A 12,436-nucleotide genomic window follows, 5' to 3' on the forward strand; every position below is an offset into this window, starting at 1 on the left:
TTTTAATTTAGAGCTGTTTTTATTGTATTACATTGAACATTTATTTGTTTATTGTCTTTGTTTGACAGTGCATGCGAAGATCGCAAAATCTTGATTTGCTTATCTTTGATCCTGAGATCGAAAGAACCGCAAGAAGATTAAGAAAGGCAAGAAGAGAAGAGATTCGAGCAATGGCTGAAAATAGAGACAATGAAAATCCACCCCCTGCAATACCCATCAGAGATCATTTTAGGCCGGTATTGAATGCTCATTATTCGGGCATAGCACGAGGGACTATTAATGCAAACAACTTTGAGCTTAAGCCTGCATTGATAAACATGGTTCAACAGAATCAGTTTGGGGGAGCCGCTACTGCAGATCCTCATTTACATCTCAGAACATTCCTTGAAATTACTGACACAGTAAAAATAAATGGTGTTTCTGATGATATAATTCGATTGCGTTTGTTTCCTTTTTCTCTTAGGGACCAAGCAAGAGGATGGCTCCAATCGCTTCCCTTGGGGAGTATTACTACATGGCAGGATTTAGCAACCAAGTTTCTTGCAAAATATTTCCCACCTGCAAAGTCTGCACAGTTGAAAATTGAGATCAGTACTTTTAGGCAGACTGATTTTGAGCAATTATATGAGGCATGGGAACGGTATAAGGAGTTGTTGAGGAAATGTCCAAACCATGGTTTTGAAGATTGGGTACAGATTGAATTATTTTACAATGGTTTGAATGGACAAACAAGAGGCACTGTTGATGCAGCAGCTGGTGGCACAATATTTGCCAAATCACCCGATCAAGCATATGATTTGCTTGAACAGATGACCATTAACAGTTATCAGTGGCCGTCTGAAAGGTCAGGAGTAAAGAAGCAAGCTAGAATTTATGCCATAGATCCTATTACATCACTCACCGCTCAATTTTCAGCTTTAACAACTCAAATTGCAGCAATGAACAAGGCTAGTACATCAGAAGTTGAAAATTCATCTGTTGTTACTGAAGAACCACATATTCCTGATGAGGCTCATTATATCAACAATAGGAATTTTGGTGGTTATGGAGGATATCGAGGTAACCCTCCCCCTAACACTTATCATCCTAGTTTGAGAAATCATGAGAATTTTTCATATGTTAATAATAAGAATGTGTTGAATCCTCCACCGGGGTTCAATGCATCAAAGGGGGAAGGAAAACCTTCACTTGAGGATCTTGTTGGGACATTTGTTGTTGAATCGAGTAAAAGGATGGCTAGGACTAAATCTCGTCTTGATGGCATGGAAACTCACATGGGAAATATGGGAGCCACAATGAAATCATTGGAGACACAGATTGGTCAATTGGCTAATGCATTGAAAGATCAAAATAAAGGCCAGTTCCCAAGTAACACTGAAGTGAATCCAAAGAAGCAATGCAAAGCTGTAACTTTGAGAAGTGGAAGAGAACTTGAGGGTAAAAATTCCAATGAGAAGGATGAAAATGAGGTGACTGTTGAAGAAGTTGAAACTGAGGTTTCCAAAGCTGAAGTTGAAGTTGAACAACCTCCGGTATTTAAGTCAATTCTTTCATATCCGCAGAGGTTCAAAAAGAAGAAATTGGATGATCAATTTGCCAAATTTTTGGAAATTTTCAAGAAGATTCACATCAACATTCCATTTGCTGATGCTTTAGAGCAAATGCCAAACTATGCAAAGTTCATCAAAGATGTGATGTCAAAGAAGAGGAAGTTGCATGAGTTTGAGACAGTGAAGTTGACAGAAGAGTGTAGCGCCATACTCCAAAGGAAACTACCACAGAAACTCAAAGATCCGGGGAGTTTTACTATTCCTTGTGTTATTGGTGGTTCTAGAATAAATAAAGCTTTATGTGATTTAGGTGCCAGTATTAATTTAATGCATTTTTCTATTTACAGGACTTTAGAGCTTGGCGAGGTGAAGCCTAGCACTATTACCCTGCAGCTGGCGGACATATCACTTACATATCCACGGGGTATAGTGGAGGATGTTCTGGTAAAGGTAGACAAATTTATATTTCCTGTTGATTTTGTCATTCTAGATATGGAAGAAGATCAGGACACTCCGCTTATCTTTGGAAGGCCATTCTTGGCCACCGGAAAGCTTTGATTGATGTACACAAGGGTGAGCTTACATTGAGAGTAGGTGGAGAAGAAGTTATGTTCAACATCTACAACACAATCAAAGAACCAAATGAGGTAAGTACTTGTAATAGTATTGATGTAATTGATTCATGTGTATCTCATGTTGGTGCAGGTAGATTGACAAAAGATTCTTTGGAGAGATGCTTGTTGGAATCGGTGTCTACACTGGATGAAGATGATTGGGATGTGCAGGAGGAGTTACTTACTCTCAATACAATGCCTAAAGAAAAGATTGATGTGCATCATGTAGAAATACTTGAAGATGCAAGTAAATAGGTACCAAAAGCATCTCCTGAATTGAAGGAACTTCCAAGTCACCTTTGTTATGCATTTTTAGGTGAAAATTCAACATATCCGGTAATCATCTCTTCTTTTCTTACTTGTACTGAAAAAGAGAAATTGTTGAGGGTGTTGAGGGAATTTAAATCTGCTTTAGGATGGACAATTGCTGATATAAAGGGGATTAGCCCTACTGTTTGTATGCATAAAATTTTGATGCAGGTGTCATATTCACCCTATGTTGATCATCAGAGAGGGCTTAATCCAGCAATGAAAGAGGTTGTGAGGGCTGAGGTATTAAAATTGTTAAATGCTGGTGTTATTTATGTTGTATCTGATAGCTCGTGGGTTTCACCAGTACAAGTAGTGCCTAAGAAGGGAGGAATAACTGTAGTGAGAAATGAGAATAATGAATTGATTTCAACTCGTCCAGTGACTGGTTGGCGAGTATGCATAGACTACAGGAAATTGAATGATGCCACTAGAAAAGATCATTTTCCTCTTCCCTTTATTGACCAGATGCTTGATAGAGTTGGTGGTTATCATTATTATTGCTTTCTAGATGGTTATTCAGGTTACAATCAGATTGTCATAGCACCGGAGGATCAGGAGAAGACTACCTTCACTTGCCCTTACGGTACATTTGCTTTCAGGAGAATGTCATTTGGTCTGTGCAATGCACCTGCTACTTTTCAGAGGTGTATGATGGCCATATTTTCTGACATGGTCGAGGAATTAATGGAGGTTTTTATGGATGATATCTCTGTGTTCGGTTCATCTTTTGATCACTGTTTGCAAAATTTAATGCTTGTTTTGCAGAGATGTCAGGCGAAGAATTTAGTTTTGAATTGGGAAAAATGTCACTTCATGGTTCCAGAAGGTATTGTGCTTGGGCATAAAATTTCAGCTAAAGGAATAGAAGTTGACAGAGCTAAAGTTGTGGCAATTGAAAATCTCCCACCACCAAAGAATTTTAAAGGGATCAGAATCTTCTTGGGACATGCTGGGTTTTATCATCGTTATATCAAAGATTTCTCTAAAATTACTAGACCTTTATGTAATTTGTTAGAGAAAGATTCGACATTTATTTTTGATGATGATTGTTTTGATCGAGCAAAACTTGCACAGTGAATGGTCCCAAAATTTGTTTTATAAATGAAAGCTCGATTTAAAATATCGCAAGTGCACGATAGTCAAGTTATAATAAACGTAAGTGAATACGAGTATCGATCCACAAGGACTGCGTTACAATATTCTTATTTTCACTTCAATTTCTTTAGCAACGATAGATTGAGTTGGTGATTAAACTAAAGTGAATTTAATAACTAAAATGATTAAAATGCAAGAACAAATAATCAAGAAATCAATGATTAGATTGGATGTAAATCAAATGAGAAGCGAATTTGTTGGGAATTATCAGTTCACCTACCGCTCGTGTTCAAATAATTATACTCGACTTTTACTCGTGCATTCGACGGAATTCCCTAGACTAATTAATATACTCTGTCGAGCTATATTAATACTAATCATAAACATGCAGTAATCAAGTATCCTCAATTATTTAACAGTTCACGATTGCATTACGTTCTATGAAATCCGCTAGCTTTCATCCGGGTGAATTATCACTATCGACACGTACCCAATTCCGTATATCTACTAAAATGGTAAATCCGTGGTCTATGCTATTCGATCCTATTGTCAATTATTCTATCGAAATCATTAACAACATGAAATAATCAAAGGAAGTTAGCTAGACTTCAATTGAAATAAGAAAGCGCAAAAGCATAAACAAATCACTCATAAAAACGTCGATAAATAATGTTAAACCACGAGTACGGGGTAGGATCCCCTCAAATCCCAACAAATATAGAGTTTAGCCAACCAAATTCATACTAAAAATCAACAATCTATGCAAGAGAATAAAATACTGCATAATAAAATACTAAATATGACGATGGAAGATGGCTGCGACGCTTGGAATTCTCGAGTTCTTCGAAAGTCTTCCTTACTCCTAGCCTTCTCTCCCAGAAAAATTGATGAAAATATGATGAATCCTCCTCTAAGAGGCGCCCAATCTCGTGTATTAGGTTAGTGGTCTTGGATAGAGTCCATGAAAATAGAAACAAATCTCGCAGAATCTTGCTGGATCGCGTGACTCGCTAGGGCGGTAGGTTTTGACCGCTGGGGCGAGTGACTCTTGATAAACATAAAAATTGTACATTAATTAAATGTTTTATAATATAAATATATAGTTTTTGTTTTATTAAATTTTTAAATATTATATGTTTTATAATAAATTGTATAAAATATAAGTTGTTGTGTAATTATAAGTTTTTACTATTTTTACAGGTTCGATAAAACAAGAATAACCTTGGCGTTGCAAATGGGATTAAGATGATTCTTGGACCTGTAGAAAGTTGATGTTAATATCTACAATATTGGTGGCAAGCATGAGATAAAAATCCTCTCACAATTGGGATCAAATTAAGCAACAATTAAAGTTACCGAAGGAGTGGCAGTTTTACCATGCTCTAGTATTTTGACCATATCTCTCAAACTACTTGGTCAAATATTCTGAAAAAAATACCACAACTAGACAACTCAATTATCCACATGTTTCATTTTATGTGAAGAAGAAAATTCGGAGAAGATGCTTGTCAAAAGTGATGTGCAATATAATATTAATTTCTTGGAACACCAATGAAGACTTATGTGTAAAAAATAATATTTTATTTGTGGTTGTCTCCCCAAATTTGGCTATAAATAGGGGTGCATTGTAATGTATTGAGATATCCCTCATTCTATGAACAAATCTTTGAGTTCATAATATTTCTCTCTATATTTTTCTTTTATTTCTTCATTTAAATATAATTAGCATGTTAATTTCATATTCAAAGTTTTACACTTTGAATAATGAATAGCTAACTTCCTAAAGTTGAGATGATAAGGTGAAGCTCTTGGCATGATAATAAGGTTATTATAAGGTAAGAATCTATGTTTTATATTATTTAATCATTATTTATTGTTTATGTTATATTTATTTCTTTAAGCATTTTTATACCCTACTTATAAGTGGGAGTTTTGATTTATTGTTGCTATATGTTACACTAAATTCTTGGAACCATTTAAATGTTAGTTTGGTATTACCAACCATTTAAAATGGATTCCTTGATTTATTATATATGAATATATTATAGTATTAATTTATTGGTACCATTTAAATGTTTGTTTGGTTTTACCAACCATTTAAAGTGGGAACCTTGATTTAGTGTTTACAAATATATATAGCACAATAAATACTTGACCACATTTATAAGTTTTGGTATATATTATGTACTTATAAGATTATAATTTATAACATAATATAAATATGATTATTTAATATATTGGAACCATTTTATTAAGTGGATTTCAATATTGTTCGTTAATGTTAACTTTATTAAAATACCAAGAGTGGATCCTTTAATCTCAACTACTTAAATTTAAATTTGAACAATTAAAATTTACCCATTAAAGATTCAATTAAAATTAAAAAGAAACAAAAACAAAAACAAAAAGACATTGTAGTGGACTTGTAATTACCTTAGCTTCCCTGTGGATACGATATTCGGACTCACCGAATTATACTACTTGTGGACAACCTGCTCTTGGGAGTGCAACAATCAAAGTCGCAACAAGTTTTTGGCGCCGTTGCCGGGGAAGTATAATTTAATTTCAAGTCTATTTAATATTGTTTAAAGTTTATTTTTCTTTTTATTGCTTTTGTGTGTTTTTTTTTTCTTTTTGTTTTGCATTTGCATGAGCATTTGGTCACGTACACTTAGTGGTCGACTCATTCGAAATAACCCTTTATTTTTACAAAACATGGCGGAAGAACCCATCCAAGAAAATGAAGATGAAATTCAATCTCAACATGATCATGATAGACGAAGAACACTTAGAGATCACATGAATCCTACACGTACTAGTGCACCTTCATGTCTAGTTTTTCCCCCTGATGCATCTCATTTCAATTTTAAGCCTGGTATTATCCAACTTTTACCCAACTTTCATGGCTTAGATTCTGAAAATCCATACATGCATTTACGAGAGTTTGAAGAAGTGTGCAACACATATAATGATCTAAATTGTAGCATGAACACCATTCGCCTTAAGCTTTTTCCTTTTTCTTTAAAAGATAAAGCTAAAACTTGGCTACAAAATCTTAGATCGGGATCCATTCGAACTTGGGATGAATTGCAACAACAATTTTTGAAAAAGTTTTTTCCATCTCATAGAACAAATTCTTTCAAAAGGCAAATCATCACTTTCACTCAAAAACAAGGAGAAACTTTTTATCAGTGTTGGGATAGATACAAAGAATTGCTTAATCTTTGTCCACATCATGGTTTTGAAATTTGGAGAGTTGTTTCTCAATTTTATGAAGGCTTAACACCTAAAGATAGGCAAATGGTTGAATTTATGTGTAATGGAACATTTGAAGATAAAGATCCGAACGAGGCAATTGAGTATCTCGATTCATTAGCTGAAAATGCTCAAAATTGGGACACTATAGGTACAATCGAACCATCAAACAAGATTCAATCTCCTACATCTGGTGGAGGTATGTACACTCTCAAAGATGAACATGATCTTCAAGCTAGATTTACCTCTTTGGCAAGAAAAGTTGAGGCACTTGAATTGAAAAAGAATGGTCAATTAAAATCTGTTCAAGAAATTGTGTGTCACATCTGTGATACAAGTGATCATTTTACAAAAGATTGTCCCACTTTGCCCTCTTTTAAAGAATGTCTCCATGAGCAAGCCAATGTTTTGAACAATTTCAAAAGGCCAAATTTTGAACCATTTTCTCAAAATTACAATCCAGGTTGGCGAAATCATCCAAATTTTAGTTGGAGGAATGATAATGCTGCACAATTTCCGCAACCACATTTTCAAAATCAACAAAATTTTCAAAATTATGCACCTTATGTTCCTCCGCCGAAAAGAAATTTGGAAGATACATTGAATTCTTTCATTGCAAAGCAAGAGTCTATCAATACTCAAACTGCTCAAACCATGACAGACTTGAAAGATACTCTTGCTAAATTTGCATCTGCACTTAATGTTCATGAAAAAGGTAAATTTCCTTCACAACCTCTGCCTAATCCCAAGGATCATCATACACAAATTGGAACTTCTGGAACTCAACCGATGGATCAGGTAAAATCTGTTATTACCCTTCGAAGTGGTAAGGTTGTGGAAAAATCCATTCTTGAACCTTGTGAAGATGATGATAAATCAACTCCAAAGGGTAAGGAAGTGGAACCCATAACTTGCGAAGAGGAGGTTCAACAGACAGTGTCACCACCATTCCCTCATGCATTGAAAAATACAAAAAAATCAAATTTGAATTCTGATATATATGATATTTTTAAACAAGTAAAAGTTAATATTCCTTTATTAGATGCAATAAAACAGGTACCATCATATGCCAAATTTTTGAAAGACTTGTGCACTGTGAAAAGAAAATTGAATGTGAAAAAGAAAGCATTTTTAGCCGAACAAGTAAGTGCAATCATTCAAAATAATAATGCTTTGAAATACAAAGACCCTGGTTGTCCTACTATTTCGTGTATTATTGGAGAACGAAAGATTAAAAAAGCCTTGCTTGACCTTGGAGCTAGTGTGAATTTACTTCCATATTCAGTTTATCAAGAACTCAATCTAGGCGAGTTAAAACCTACTTCGGTAACACTTTTACTTGCTGATAGATCTGTTAAAGTGCCAAGAGGTATGGTAGAAGACGTGTTGGTCCAAGTTGATAACTTTGTATATCCTGTCGATTTCATAGTTTTAGATACACAACCTATTGAAGCTTGTAATGCAATTCCTGTAATTTTAGGTCGTCCATTTTTAGCAACTTCTAATGCTCTTATAAATTGCAGGAATGGAATAATGAAGTTGTCATTTGGTAACATGACCTTGGAGCTCAATGTTTTTAATCTTTGTAAGCAACCACATGACAAAGGAGATGAAAGTGAAGATGAAAATCTTATTGAAACTCTTGTGGAAGAAAACATTCAAGAAGGGAGTACTCGTGATCAATTAGATATTTGTTCAATTGAAACTGTTAAAGAAAATATTGAAATTGATCTTGACGATTTTTTCAGGTATCACTCGTTACCAGGATCAGAGAAAGAATTTGATGAAAAATATGAGAACAAAGACGAACCACCAGTATTGGAGTTAAAACCCTTGCCAGAAGAATTGAAGTATGCATTTCTTGGAGAAGATGAAACATATCCGGTGGTAATTTCTTCCAAACTCTCAAGTAATCAAGAAGGTAAATTAGTTGATATGCTTAAAAGACATAAAAATGCAATTGGTTGGACACTAAAAGATCTTAAGGGCATTAATCCACTAATTTGCACACACAAAATTCACTTAGAAGAAAATGCAAAAACATCTCAACAACCACAAAGGAGATTAAATCCACACATGAAAGATGTTGTGAAAACTGAAGTTCTCAAACTACTTGATGTTGGAATTATCTACCCTATTTCTGATAGTAAGTGGGTAAGCCCAACACAAGTAGTTCCAAAAAAATCTGGCATCACAGTGATAAAAAATGAAAAAGGTGAATTGTTAACAAGTCGAGTCCCATCTAGTTGGCGGATGTGTATTGATTATAGAAAATTAAATGACGCCACTAGAAAAGATCATTTTCCATTACCATTTTTGGATCAAATTTTAGAAAGAGTAGCAGGTCATCCCTACTACTGTTTTCTTGACGGATATTCAGGCTATTATCAAATTCCCATTGCACTCGAAGATCAAGAAAAAACTACATTCACATGTCCTTTTGGAACATTTGCATTCAGAAGGATGCCATTTGGTTTATGCAATGCCCCAGCAACATTTCAAAGATGTATGCTAAGCATTTTCTGCGACATGGTTGAAAATTGTTTGGAAATTTTTATGGATGATTTAACTGTTTTTGGGAATACATTTGATAATTGTCTTGAAAATTTGGAAAAAGTTTTAAAAAGATGCGAGGAAAAAGGTCTTATTTTAAATTGGGAAAAATGTCATTACATGATTACTTCTGGAATTGTTTTGGGACATGTCGTGTCATCTCATGGAATTGAAGTCGATAAAGCAAAAGTTGATGTCATTGCCAATTTACCCCCTCCAAAAACCATTAAAGAAATTCGCTCATTTTTGGGACATGCTGGATTTTATAGGAGGTTTATAAAGGACTTTAGTTTAATCTCTAAACCCATTTGTAACCTCTTAACAAAAGACAGTGCATTTGAGTGGACTCAAGAATGTCAAAATGCTTTTGATAAAATCATTCGACATTTAACATCAGCTCCTATCATGCAACCTCCTGATTGGTCTTTACCATTTGAAATCATGTGCGATGCGAGTGATTATGCAGTCGGTGCAGTATTGGGTCAAAGAAGAAACGGTAAGCCTTATGTGATATATTATGCAAGTAGAACTTTAAACAATGCTCAAATGAATTACTCCACAACTGAAAAAGAGCTACTTGCTGTAATATTTGCATTAGATAAATTTCGTTCTTATTTGATTGGATCAACAACTATCGTGTTTACTGATCATTCTGCTATTAGATATTTGTTGACCAAACAGGATGCAAAGCCACGACTGATACGATGGATTTTGTTGCTCCAAGAATTTGACATTGTAATCAAAGATAAAAAAGGAACCGAGAATGTCGTAGCCGATCATTTATCGAGACTAGTAACAGGATCATCTTTTGAAATGACACCAATTAACGATAATTTTCCTGATGAACATCTATTTTCAGTTACTACTACACCTTGGTTTGCTAACATAGTAAATTTTCTTGTGACAGGAAAAATGCCACCGCAATGGAGTTCCCAAGATAAAAGAAAATTTTTGAATGAGGTAAAAAACTTTTATTGGGATGATCCGTATCTGTTCAAGTATTGTCCGGATCAAATTTTTCGACGTTGCATACCCGACAATGAGGTAAGTAGTGTCATTAAATTTTGTCATTCAGAAGCATGCGGGGGACATTTTTCTTCAAAGAAAACAGCTGCAAAAATCTTGCAGTGTGGATTTTATTGGCCCACTTTGTTTAAAGACACCCACGAAATCTGCAAGATCTGTGAAAATTGTCAAAAATTGGGTGCGATTTCAAAAAGAAACATGATGCCTTTGAATCCTATCATTGAAATTGAAATATTTGATTGTTGGGGAATAGATTTTATGGGACCTTTTCCACCGTCGTTTGGATACTTGTATATTTTAGTTGCAGTTGATTATGTTTCCAAATGGATAGAGGCAATTCCATGTCGAACAAATGATCATAAAATCGTCATCAAATTTTTGAAAGAAAATATTTTTAGTAGATTCGGAATTCCTCGAGCTATGATAAGTGATGGGGGAACTCACTTTGTTAATAAACCATTTGCTTCATTAATGAAAAAATATGGTATTACTCACAAAGTAACAACTCCTTATCATCCTCAAACAAATGGACAAGTTGAATTAGCTAATAGGGAGATAAAGCAAATTTTGGAAAAAACTGTTAACTCAAATAGAAAAGACTGGTCTCTGCGACTTAATGATGCACTGTGGGCATATCGAACAGCTTTTAAAACATCATTGAATATGTCTCCCTATAGGTTGGTTTATGGAAAACATTGTCATTTGCCTGTGGAATTGGAACATAAAGCTTATTGGGCGATAAAAACTTTAAATTCAAGCATGGATGATGCCAACAAATTGCGTAAATTGCAACTTAATGAACTTGATGAACTCAGAAATGATGCGTATGAGAATTCAAGGATTTATAAAGCAAAAATCAAATCATTTCATGATAAAACAATTCTTAGAAAATCTTTTGAGATTGGTAAAAAAGTTTTGCTTTATAATTCTCGACTTCACATATTTCCAGGAAAATTACGATCAAGATGGACAGGCCCATATGTTATAAAGCATGTGTATCCTTATGGAGCTGTGGATATTGAAAATCCTAAAAATGGTGATGTTTTTAAAGTGAATGGACAAAGGCTTAAACCATTTTTGGAAAATGAAATCTTTCAAGAAGAGTTTATTTCCCTTTCTGATCCTTGATTTTTTTTTTTTTTTTTTTTTTGTGTTGCATTTGATTATTGTTTGTTTTTATTTCAGGTTTTCTTAATCTTTTTATTTTCCCGGTTAAATGGCGGATAACGGTACTCCGTGACTCTCATAGTCGGTTAAATCAGTTTCCCACAATTGCTGATACAAAAATTTAAAAAAAAAAAAATCATTTCTTTTCTTTTCAAAATGGATGAAATTCTCTCAAAAATTTGTAAATATTTTCCCTCTGTTTCTGAAAATGTTCTAAGAAAAATTTATGCAGGAAGGTGTGAAAGATTGAGATTACTAATGCAAAAAGGAATTCCAGAAGATATTCGTCTTGTAATAGAAGCTAAGGTCCGATTAGGAGGAGAAGTTCCACAATCATTGCTTATTCGGTATTTGCCTGGATTAGGAAAAAGCACTTATGCGAAAAAACGAAGGGCCAAAAGTTTAGGGGTTTGTCATAAGTGTGCAAGATGGACTTGTGACAAACGATGCAGATCTTTGGGATGTGTTTCCAATAACAGAGAAGATAAAATTGATTTCATTAAGAATGGGCTGAGTAAGGAGTCTTTAGATAACATCTTATTGACTCTTGAGACGCATTCTAGTGGACATGTGCATATTGAACTTCTCCGTTTATGGAAACAATTTCAAGATGAGCGTCATAGTCTTGGGAATCTGACTAAAAAAGACCCTGTTTGCCAATTTATAAGAAAATTGGATGGGAAGCATATCCTCGACTCATAGAAGGCGTTGAAGCCGTTTCTGGACGTAAAACCAGAGGAAAATTGTGAGCCACAATCACACTACTGTTTATAAGCATGTGTGTCATTATTTTTTTACTATTTATTCTGTTTACAGCTGTGACCCATAGTTTTGTCATGATAACATATTACCCCTATAAAATCT

This window comes from Primulina eburnea, chromosome 12, assembly GCF_022965805.1.
Source record: "Primulina eburnea isolate SZY01 chromosome 12, ASM2296580v1, whole genome shotgun sequence".
NCBI classification, from domain to species: domain Eukaryota; kingdom Viridiplantae; phylum Streptophyta; class Magnoliopsida; order Lamiales; family Gesneriaceae; genus Primulina; species Primulina eburnea.